The sequence below is a fragment of the Triticum aestivum genome, chromosome 7D, assembly GCF_018294505.1.
Source record: "Triticum aestivum cultivar Chinese Spring chromosome 7D, IWGSC CS RefSeq v2.1, whole genome shotgun sequence".
In the NCBI taxonomy this organism is placed as follows: domain Eukaryota; kingdom Viridiplantae; phylum Streptophyta; class Magnoliopsida; order Poales; family Poaceae; genus Triticum; species Triticum aestivum.
In genome coordinates this window covers 415,232,788-415,244,910 of record NC_057814.1, presented here as the reverse complement: position 1 = coordinate 415,244,910, position 12,123 = coordinate 415,232,788, and positions in this window count along the sequence as shown.

The window sequence follows — 12,123 nt, the reverse complement described above, 5'->3', positions numbered from 1 at the left end:
TACCTTCCTATATGCGGTATCTACCTGCCGTTCCAAGTAAATTTGTATGTGCCAAACTCTAAAACCTTCTAATGAAATTCTGTTTTGTATGCTCGAATAGCTCATGTATCAACTAGGGTTGTCTGTATCTTCCATGCTAGGTGGGTTATTCTCACGAGGAATGGACTCCACTCCTCACTCACGAGAAATGGCCGGTCACCGGGATGCCCAGTCACATGCTCAAATCAAAATAACTGCAAACAAAACTCCCCCAGGACTGTTGTTAGTTGGAGGCACCCGTTGTTTTGGGCAAGCCATGGATTGATGCTTGTTGGTGGTGGGGAGTATAAACTTTACCATTCTGTTTGGGAACCGCCTATAATGTGTGTAGCATGGAAGATATTGAGATCTCTCAGTTGTTATGTTGACAATGAAAGTATGCCGCTCAAAATATTATTTATCTCTATGTCAAAATCGAGCTCTGGCACCTCTACAAATCCCTGCTTCCCTCTGTGAAGGGTCTATCTATTTACTTTTATGTTGAGTCATCATCCTCTTATTAAAAAGCACCAGCTGGAGAGCACTACTGTCATTTGCATGCATTACTATTAGTTTACATTGAGTATGGCTGTGACTGGATCTCTTTTACCATGAATTACAATGTCTAGTCAGTCCTTGATCTTCAGAGGTGCTCTGCATTTATGTTTTGCAGTCTCAGAAAGGGCTAGCGAGATACCATCTTGTTATATCATATTATGATTGTTTTGAGAAAGTGTTGTCATCCGAGATTTATTATTATTGCTTGCTAGTTGATTATGCCATTGATATGAGTAAACATGAGACCTAAGTGTTATTGTGAATATGATTGGTTCATAATCTTTGCAGAAAACTTGAATGCTGGCTTTACATATTTATAACAACAAGAGCAAACAGAGTTTGTAAAAGTTTTTGTTTATCACTCTCAATTTGTCAACTGAATTGCTTGAGGACAAGCAAAGGTTTAAGCTTGGGGGAGTTGATACGTCTCCATCGTATCTACTTTTCCAAACACTTTTGCCCTTGTTTTGGACTCTAACTTGCATGATTTGAATGGAACTAACCCGGACTGGCGCTGTTTTCAGCAGAAATGCCAAGGTGTTATTTTTGTGCAGAAATAAAAGTTCTCGGAATGACCTAAAACTTCACGGAGAATATTTTTGGAATATATAAAAAATACTGGCGAAAGAATCAACACCAGGGGGCCCACACCCTGTCCACGAGGGTGGAGGGCGCACCCACCCCCTGGGGCGTGCCCCCTGCCTCGTGGGCCCCCTGAGGCTCCACTGACCTCAACTTCAACTCTATATATTCACGTTCGGGGAGAAAAAATAGAGAGAAGGATTCATCGCGTTTTACTATACGGAGCCGCCGCCAAGCCCTAATCTCTCTCGGGAGGGCTGATCTGGAGTCCGTTTGGGGCTCCGGAGAGGGGAATCCGTCGCCGTCGTCATCATCAACCTTCCTCCATCACCAATTTCATGATGCTCACCGCCGTGCATGAGTAATCCCATCATAGGCTTGCTGGACGGTGATGGGTTGGATGAGATTTATCATGTAATCGAGTTAGTTTTGTTGGGGTTTGACCCCTAGTATCCACTATGTTCTGAGATTGATGTTGCTATGACTTTGCTATGCTTAATGCTTGTCACTAGGGCCCGAGTGCCTGATTTCAGATCTGAACCTATTTTGTTTTCATGAATATATGTGAGTTCTTGATCCTATCTTGCAAGTAAATAGTCACCTACTATGTGTTATGATCCAGTAACTCCGAAGTGACAATAATCGGGACCACTCCCGGTGATGACCATAGTTTGAGGAGTTCATGTATTCACTAAGTGTTAATGCTTTGGTACGGTACTCTATTAAAAGGAGGCCTTAATATCCCTTAGTTTCCAATAGGACCCCGCTGCCACAGGAGGGTGGGACAAAAGATGTCATGCAAGTTCTTTTCCATAAGCACGTATGACTATATTCGGAATACATGCCTACATTACATTGATGAACTGGAGCTAGTTCTGTGTCACCCTATGTTATAACTGTTTCATGAGGAATCGCATCCGACATAATTATCCATCACAGATCCAATGCCTACGAGCTTTTCACATATTGATCTTTGCTTAGTTACTTTTCCGTTTCCACTGTTACAATTACTACAAAACTGCTACTCTTACTTTTGCCACCGTTACCGTTACTTCCATACTACTTTGATACTAAATACTTTGCTGCAGATATTAAGTTTTCCAGGTGTGGTTGAATTGACAACTCAACTGCTAATACTTGAGAATATTCTTTGGCTCCCCTTGTGTCGAATCAATAAATTTGGGTTGAATACTCTACCCTCGAAAGCTGTTGCGATCCCCTATACTTGTGGGTTATCAGCGGGGTTAGTGAATATGGTAATGAAATCCCATCATGTACTGTTGTAACATTATTGTATAATTATAAACAAACATTACCCACTGTAGGCTATCAGAATCCTATGGCCCCAAGTCAAGGAGGCTTCAACAAGAATTCAAACATACGCAAATAATGAGGCTATAACAGCAATTTGTGTAAACAGGACAGTCTGTAAAGATTCGAACATCCACCATACTTATGTAACTCTAAAATTTCTGAAAAATTAGGAAAAATAACAATTTTGTATAGAAAGACAGTACAAAAGGTTTCAGAACCGTTTGGCCTTCCAGTAAAAAATGTAAAATTGAGCACTACAGCCAAAGTTTTTGTTTTGCACCGCACAAACCAACAAGCAATTTAAACATCCTAAAGGAAAACCTTGGCACATTATTTTTATAATACATGGAATTGTACAAGGGGATAAGTATTTTTGTTGAAAAGTTTCTGTAATTAAGATTCACAAAGTTTCCATGGGCATGAACAAAGTTCAAGGCATGCTCCCGCTTCCATGGTGCTCGTCTATCTCACTTTCACTTTTCTTTTTGTGAAGTTTTAACTTCCCCTCTATATTTTTTTTAAACTTTATAAATTCACTCAACAGAAATAAATGACTCTCTAAAACTTCCAGGTTGTCTCCCTGGCAGCGCTTTCTTCAAAGCCATTAAGCTAGGCATAAAGTGCTCAATTAATGAATCCACCCGCATTCATCCTTCCGTAAGAACGAAGGGAAATTAAACAATGTATGAGTTGAAGAGTTACTCTCATTAGAAGGTGGGCACGGGTGATCAATCCGCTCTTCCTCCATTTGTTGTTCGCTCTCCTCATCATCTTTTTCATCCAATGAGCTCGCAGTTTCATCAATTTCTTCTTCCATAGACTCCTGTAAAATATTAGTCTTTTCTTGGACAGCGGGGTTATTCTCAATAAATACATCAATATCGTAGTTATATTTATAATTATCATAGCAATATTTAACGATAGCAAGATTTTCAGGTCTATAAACTGAATCATCAAAATCTTCAAACTTTTCAAACAAAGATTCAATTTCATAAGCACCCTTAAAAGCAACAAATTCTTCTTTTCGTTCCACATCATAATAATCATATCTACCATTAGCATAAGAAGCCAATGTTTCATTATCATTAAATTCACATGAAAAGGGAAGATTTGGAGCGTTCATCCTAGAGCAACAAGTATAATCATATCTCAAGCATAGCTCCCGAGCATACCAATGCAACATATGAATTTCATCCCATAACAATTTCCCTTTATGACTCAAGCAATAATCCCTAAAGTATTCACGTTGATCCAACGTTACTCCCATTATATAGTTGAATAGGGTTTTCCCAGGATTATCAAAGTAGTGCATAACATCTTTTACATAACGAGCATCGAGGGTTTTAGGAGGTTCCCCATCTCCATGAGTAGCAGGTACAACTAATTATTTTGGTGTTTCGTGTTCCATATCCATAACTAAAGGTAGAGAACAAGTTAGAACAAGAAATAAAAACTACTTAGTGATAAAGCAAACAAGCACACACGAGAATATTCACCCCACGCTATTGCTCCCCGGCAATGGCGCCAGAAAAAGGTCTTGATAACCCACAAGTATAGGAGATCGTTTGTAGCCTTTTTCCATAAATAAGAGTGTCGAACCCAACGAGGAGCTAAAGGCAGAACAAATATTTCCTCAAGTTCTATCGACTAATGATACAACTCTACGCACACCTGATATTTGCTTTACCGAAAACAAGTATGAAACTATTTTGTAGGTGTGATGCTAGAACTACTTTGCAAGAATAAAACTAGAAGTACTTTGCAAGATAATAAAAGTTAGATGTTTAGTAAAAGGGTTTGTGTCAACAAGAAAGTTATTTGTCCCTAGGCAATCAATAACAAGTACCGGTAATCATTCGTGCAATTTTATATGAGGGAGAGGCATGAGCTAACATAATTTCTCTACTTGGATTATATGCAGTTATGATTGGACCCCTATCAAGCATCCGCAACTACTAAAGATCATTAAGGTCGTGAAACCCAACCATAACCCACCTACTCGGGTTTAAGTTTCTATCACTCTCGCAACCCACCATAAGCGAATCATGAACACAATGCAACACCCTACAGTAGGGACCCCTCACGTTTGCGCAAGACGGAGGGCACCGTAGGACAGCACCATAAATAAAATATACGATCATACCAACCAAGATCACGATTAACCCACAGGACAAAACAGATCTACTCAAACATCATAGGATAACCATAGATCATTGGGAAATAACATATGGAGTTGAGCACCATGTTTAAGTAGAGATTACAATGGGGGAAAGAGGTGTTACACAGCTGCATAGAGGGGGAGAAAGTTGGTGTTGACGGTAGCAAGATTGTTGATGTAGATCACCGTCCTGATCCTTGCCCCGACGGCACTCTGGCACCACTGGGAGAGAGGGGGAGAGAGCCCCCCTCCTTCTTCTTCCTTGGCCTCCCCCCTAGATGGGAGGAGAGTTACCCCTCTGATCCATGGCCTCCATGGTGCCGGAGGGGCAGGAGTCCCTCCGAGATTGGATCTCCCTCTCTGTTCTCTTCTGTTTCGCGTTCCCCAGATCTGGCCTAAAACCGTTTCTTATATTCCCGGAGATCCGTAACTCCGATTGCGCTGAGATTTTAACCCGATTTTTTCCGGATATAAGCTTCCTTGCGCCCGAAGTAGAGCTCCAACCAACGTAAGAGGTGGGCACAACCCACCACGCCTGGCTCTAGGACCGTGCCTTTGTGGGTTGTGCCCACCTCGGGCCTCCGTTTGCGGTGATTCCAACTCCAAAAAATCACATATATTCCAAATAATTCTCCATGAAATTTTGTTGCATTTGGACTTCGTTTGATATGGATACTCTACGATACAAAAAACATGCAGAAAACAGGAACTGGCACTGGGCACTGGATCAATAGATTAGTCCAATAAATCATATAAAAAGTTGCCAAAAATATGTGAAAGTTGTATAATATTGGCATGAAACAATCAAAAATTATAGATACGACGGAGACGTATCACCAAACGAGTAGCATAAATCCCACCATGTATTTTACCCTAGGATTTATTAATGTGGAGGCGACGAGCCACAATAGCCCCCAAGCTATAAGTGTTGTCGCCCTCCAGTGCACGACGTAAAACAACAAGGTCTGGCGAACTAAGTGCACCCACCTTCTCCCTAGCAAGCAAGCATTTTGTAATGAAACATGCAAAGTAATGAACAGCAGGAAAATGCAAGCCAGCGGTAGTGGTAGCTGACACCCCTCTCTCATCTCCCACTATCAAATTGCGATAAAAGGCCTCAAACCCAGCTGGCCTAGGCTCGGCTAAGCTCCCATCAGAAGGGATCATGCATATGTCACAAAATTCGGTAAGGGGTATCTGATGGTTTTCAGCATATAAATCAAAGCTCACTTCAGGAGGATTATTCCTAGGCAGGAAAGTAAAACTTTGAAAAAAGATGTTTGTGAGGATTTGATGCTGTTCACACTCATGTGCGATGAAGTTGGTGATGCCGGCATTAGCAGCATATTGTGTGAACTCCTGAAGGATTCCAGCCTCTTCCGGGAACGGGGTGTGCGGCCATTCACACGGCCGTACGTCCGCCAACCTCCGAGGATGGAGATCACTATCAGATGACTCCCCAATAACACCCTTGGAGTTCTTCTTAGAGCCAAACTTCCTAAAGACATTCATGGTTTTCCTATGAACAAAATTCTGAAATTTATTAGCCACAAAAATTCTCAACAAAACTTCACAAAAATGGTACCAACTACTCATAGGGATACATAGAGGCCATAGCAAGCATTCAAACTACTTAGAACTCTATGAATTCAACATGCAAGCTCATCTACAGCAGCACCAAGAGTAGCTAATTATTCAAAATATAAACCACTAAAACAAAAACTAATTAGACAAACGGTGGAGTCACATACCAAGCAACAATCCCCCAAAATAGTTTCGAAAATGGAGCTTCAAGCAAAGAGATCGAAATCCGCAGGTTTGAGAGCAAGAACACAGGAGAGAGAGCAATGGATTTTTTTCTGGAGGTAAGTGATGATGTGGGATGAAGAGATAAGTGAGGGGGCCCACGTGGGGACCACAACCCACCAGGGCGCGCCTGGGGGTCCTGCCGCGCCCGGGTGGGTTGTGCCCACCTGATGCACCTCCCTCTAATGTTATTTGCACCAGAAATTCAGAAATACTCAGAAAAAATCGTATTAAATTTTCAGAGCATTCTGAGAAATTTATTTTTGGGTCATTTATTTATTGCACGGGAAATTCAGAAAACAGACAAAACATGGCACTTTATTTTATTCAGCTAATAAAAAAGAAAACAAAGAGTGAGTACAGAAGGTAGTGCTTACTAAATTCATCAACTTCATACCTTTCAAAAATGATCCATTAATAAGGTTGATCACGTCTTATTAACAACAACTTTCGATTAGCATGAAACCAAAGAACTTTCGTAAATCACTAAGTTACCTCAATGGGGATATGAATATCCCCAACAATAAGCATTTCATATTTCTTTTTAACAGTAGGTAGAGGTATTTGAAAACTTCCAATAGTGATTGTCGGAGATTTTTCAATAACATTAATACCATTCACTTGGAATTGTTTCTTCGGAAAGTGCATCGTATGCTCATTACCATTGATATGAAAAGTGACCTTGCTTTTATAGCAATCAATAACAGCCCCTACAGTATTCAAGAAGGGTCTACCAAGAATAATCGACATGTTGTCGTCCTCGGGCATCTCAAGTATAACAAAGTCAGTCAAAATAGTAACATTAGCAACAACAACGGGCACATCCTCACAGATACCGATAGGTATGGTAGTTGATTTGTCAACCATTTTCAAAGATATTTCAGTAGGTGTGAGTTTATTCAAATCAAGTCTTTTATATAAAGAGAAAGGCATTAAACTAACACCAGCTCCTAAATCACACAAAGCAGTTTTCACATAATTCTTTTTGATAGAGCAAGGTATAGTTGGTATTCCCGGATCTCCAAGTTTTTTAGGCACTCCATCTTTAAAAGTGTAATTAGCAAGCATTGTGGAGATTTCAGCTTCCGGTATTTTTCTCTTATTTGTGATGATATCTTTCATATACTTTGCATAAGGAGGCATTTTCAAGATGTCAGTCAAGCGAGTACGCAAAAAGACTGGCCTCAGCATTTCAGCAAAGCGTTCAAATTCTTCATCATCTTTCTTTTTAGTTGACTTGGGTGGAAAAGGCATAGGTTTTTGAACCCACGGTTCTCTTTCTTTACCGTGTTTTCTAGCAATGAAGTCTCTTTTGTCATACCTTTTATTCTTAGGTTGTGGGTTATCAAGATCAACAGGTGGTTCTATCTCAACATCATTATCTGGTTCTTTTTCATTTGGTTGAGAGTCTTCATGAACCTCATCATTATCTTTTTCATTATCAGTAGGTGAGTGTTCATTACCAGACTGATTTTCAGCATCAGAGATAGAAGTTTCATTATCATTATCAGGAGGTTTTTCTATTTCAGGTTCACTAGAAGTATGCAAAGTCCTATCATTTTTATTTTTCTTTCTAGAAGGACTAGGTGCATCAGTGTTAACTCTTTGTGAATCTTGTTCAATTCTTTTTGGTGTCCCTCGGGCTAAAGTGGTTCATGAGTGATTTTACCTCCTCTAGTTGCAACTCTAACAGCAAAGTCATGTATATTGTGATTCATTTCATCAAGCAATTCTCTCTGAGATTTAACACCATAGAAGCATGCTTTCTAACACCTCTAACATCATTTGAGATTCTAAATAGCAAGTCACTCAAGCGAGCAATCATATCAGAATTATATTTTAATTGTTTCATAACATTTGCATTGAAGTGATCTTGTTTTCTAATATAATTTTCGAACTCATAAAGGCACTGGCAAGGGTGCATATTGTGAGGATTGTCATTATCATTGAACTTCATTAAAGAATTTACCTCTACCACCTTAGGCATTGGTGGTGTATTAATCCCATGTATTTCTTCAATAGGAGGTAAAAATTTAACATCCTCAGCTTTAATACCTTTTTGCTTCATAGATTTCTTTGCCTCTTGCATATCTTCAGGACTGAGATATAATATACCCCTCTTCTTCAGAGTAGGTTTAGGCGGTGGTTCAGGAAGAGTCCAATCATCATAATTTTTCAATATGTTATTCAATAATTCTTCAGCTTGCCCAACAGTTCGTTTCCTGAAAACACAACCAACACAACTATCTAGGAAGTCCCTAGAAGCATCGGTTAGTCCATTATAGAAGATATCAAGTATTTCATTTTTCTTAAGAGGATGATCAGGCAAAGCATTAAGTAACTGGCAGAGCCTCCCCAAAGCTTGTGGGAGACTCTCTTCTTTAATTTGCACAAAGTTAAATATTTCGTGTAAAGCAGCTTGTTTCTTATGAGCAGAAAAATATTTTTCAGAGAAGTAATAAATCATATCCTGGGAACTACGCACACAACCAAGAGTAAGAGTATTGTACCAAGCTTTAGCATCACCCTTTAATGAGAAAGGAAATAATTTGAGAATAAAGTAATAGCGACTTTTCTCATCATGAGTAAAAAGGGTGGCTATATCATTCTAGTAAGATGTGCCACAATAGTTTCAGTTTCATAATCATGGAAAGGATCAGATTCAACCGAAGAAGTTAACTCTGGGTCGACAGATAATTCACAATCCTTATCATCAGTAAAGATAGGTGAAGTAGCAAATTTAGGATAATATTTCATTCTAGCATTCAGAGATTTTTCTTTATACTTGCATAATAATCTCTCTAGATCATCTCTATCTTACAAGCAAGAATATCTCTAGTAGTCTCCTCATTCATAACATAACCTTCCGGTACCTTAGGCAATTCATATCTAGGAGGGCTAGTTCTAGCAGGTGTTTTAGGAGATTTAGTTTCAAGCTCATCATCAGATTCAACAACATCATGTTGTATTACTCTAGCAATTTGTTTATCAAGAAAATCACCAAGTGGCACATCATCATTAAGCAAGGTACTAGCATCATCATAAGCATTATCCATAGCAGAAGTAGCATCATCAATAACTTGCGACATATCAGAATTAATAGCATGTGGTGGTGTTGCAAGTTTACTTAGAACAGAAGGTGAATCTAAAGCAGAACTGGATGGCAATTTCTTACCTCCTCTCGTACTTGAGGGAAATATCTTAGTCATGGCATCCTTCAGATTCTTCATAGTGATAATATGATAATAATCCCAAGTGACTCAACAAATATAGCTATGCTCCCCGGCAACAGCACCAGAAAAAGGTCTTGATAACCCACAAGTATAGGGGATCGCAACAGTTTTCGAGGGTAGAGTATTCAACCCAAATTTATAGAGTCGACACAAGGGGAGCCAAAGAATATTTGAAGGTATTAGCAGCTGAGTTGTCAATTCAACCACACCCAGAGATTAATTATCTGCAGCAAAGTGATCAGTAGCAAAGTAATATGATAGTTTTGGTAGTAGTGACAGTAGCAACGGTAACGGTAACAGTGATAACAGTAGTTTTGTAACAAGTGCAACAGTAACGATAGCAGTAGTGACTTAGCAAGAACAATATAAGATAAATTCGTAGGCATTGGATCGGTGACTTGTTGGATGATATTCATCATGAGACAGTTATAACCTAGGGTGAAACGGCACTAGCTCCAGTTTGTCAATATAATGTAGGCATGTATTCCGTAAATAGTCATACGTGCTTATTGAAAGAACTTGCATGACATCTTTTGTCCTACCCTCCCGTGGCAGCGGGGTCCTATTGGGAACTAAGGGATATTAAGGCCTCGTTTTAATAGAGAACCGGAACAAAGCATTAACACATAGTGAATACATGAACTCCTCAAACTACGGTAATCACCAGGAGTGGTCTTGAGTATTGTCACTCCGGGGTTGCCGGATCATAACATGTAGTAGGTGACTATAACTTGCAAGATCAGATCTAAAACATGGATATAACTATGATAACATAAACGGTTCAGATATGAGTTCATGGCACCCGGACCCAAAGTGACAAGCATTAAGCATGGCAAAGTCATAGCAACATCAATCTAAGAACATAGTGGATACTAGGGATCAAGCCCTAACAAAACTAACTCAATTACATGATGAATCTCATCCAACTCCTCATCGACTAGCGAGCCTACGAAGGAATTACTCACTCCCGGTGGGAAGCATCATGGAACTGGCGATGGAGAAGGGTTGGTGATGACAAAGAACGAAGATCCCCCTCTCTGGAGCCCCAGACGGACTCCAGATCTGGCCTCCCGATGAAGAACAGGAGGTGACGGCGGCTCCATCTCGTGGAGCGCAATAATTCTTTCTCCCTGATTTTTTTCCTGAAAAAATAGGATTTTATAACGTCGGTTTCAGGGTCTGCGGGGCCACCAGGTGGGGACAACCCACCTGGGCGCGCCAGGGGAGGGGGCGAGCCCTGGTGGGTTGTGCCCACCCAGGTGCCCTGATACGTCTCCAACGTATCTATAATTTATGAAGTATTCATGCTGTTATTTTATCATTCTTGGGTGTTTTACAATCATTTTATAGCAACTTTATATCATTTTTTGGGACTAACCTTGTCGGGGGAAACGACACCTACGGGATCACAAGGAATCCCTTTTGCTACGGTTGGCAGGCGCGGGGCTGTGGAAAGAGGGGGATTGAGAGATCAATGCAGGGGGATTATCCAGGTTCGGGCCGCAAGTGATGCGTAATACCCTACTCCTGCTGGTTTATGTTTATCTGGTGTTCTTGGACTAGCTACAAAGCGTGCAGGGTCCAACAAATCCGAATCCTTCCTCAGTACGCCGCGGGCCTCCTTTTATAGTCAAAAGGGGCTGCCACAGTGGCACACAGGAGGTGGAAAGTTGTACAGTAGTTGAGTCTATCTCCTGACACCGGAGGACAAACGCATTTAATGCGCTGCCGACGTGCCCTTCTTGCTTTATTAGGGATGGCAAGGAATCTTGTCCCAGCTGTCGCCGCCTCGCTTGGCTTCGACGCGCGTCCGAGCTGACAAGGCGTGTAGTGCCACGCTGGCTGGCTGGCTGCTGAGTTGGTGCGGTGGCAGAGTCTTCATGAAGATCTGCATGCCACCATGCAGGTGCTTGCTGAGTTGGCCTAGAGGCCGCACGTCGCCATGCAGGTGCTCGCCTAGTTGGTGGGCTGGCAGCTGTGTCGGAACGGCGGTGGAGTCTTGGCTGGTGTGGGCCTGGCTGCGGCCCCACGGATGTCTTCGGAAAGGGTCTTGCCGGGGCCCCGGCAAGGGTCTTGCCGCGGCGTTGTGGGCGTCCCCGACAAGGGTCTTGCCGGGGGGTCTCGTGGGTATCCTCGGCAAGGATCCTGCCGGGGATCTTCATCTTCTGATTCTCATCTAGTCTTGCATGTTCTTGGTCTTCACAAAGGTCTGCATGCCACCATGGAGGCGCCTCCCGAGCTTCGGTTCCAATGTGGTTGAGGGCATCGGAACTCTCAGGCTCAAGGGTGGCAGCCCTGCTGGCATTGGGCAAGTTGCCCGGCCAAGGTTCTTGCCGGGGCTGTGGAGGCCTCCCCGGCAAGGGCCTTGCCGGGGGAGTCCACCTCGCCCTTCTGCTCTTTGTGTTTCTGGCTTGGCGTTGGTCTGGTCGTCTTGTGTCTTTGCTTCCTTTGCCC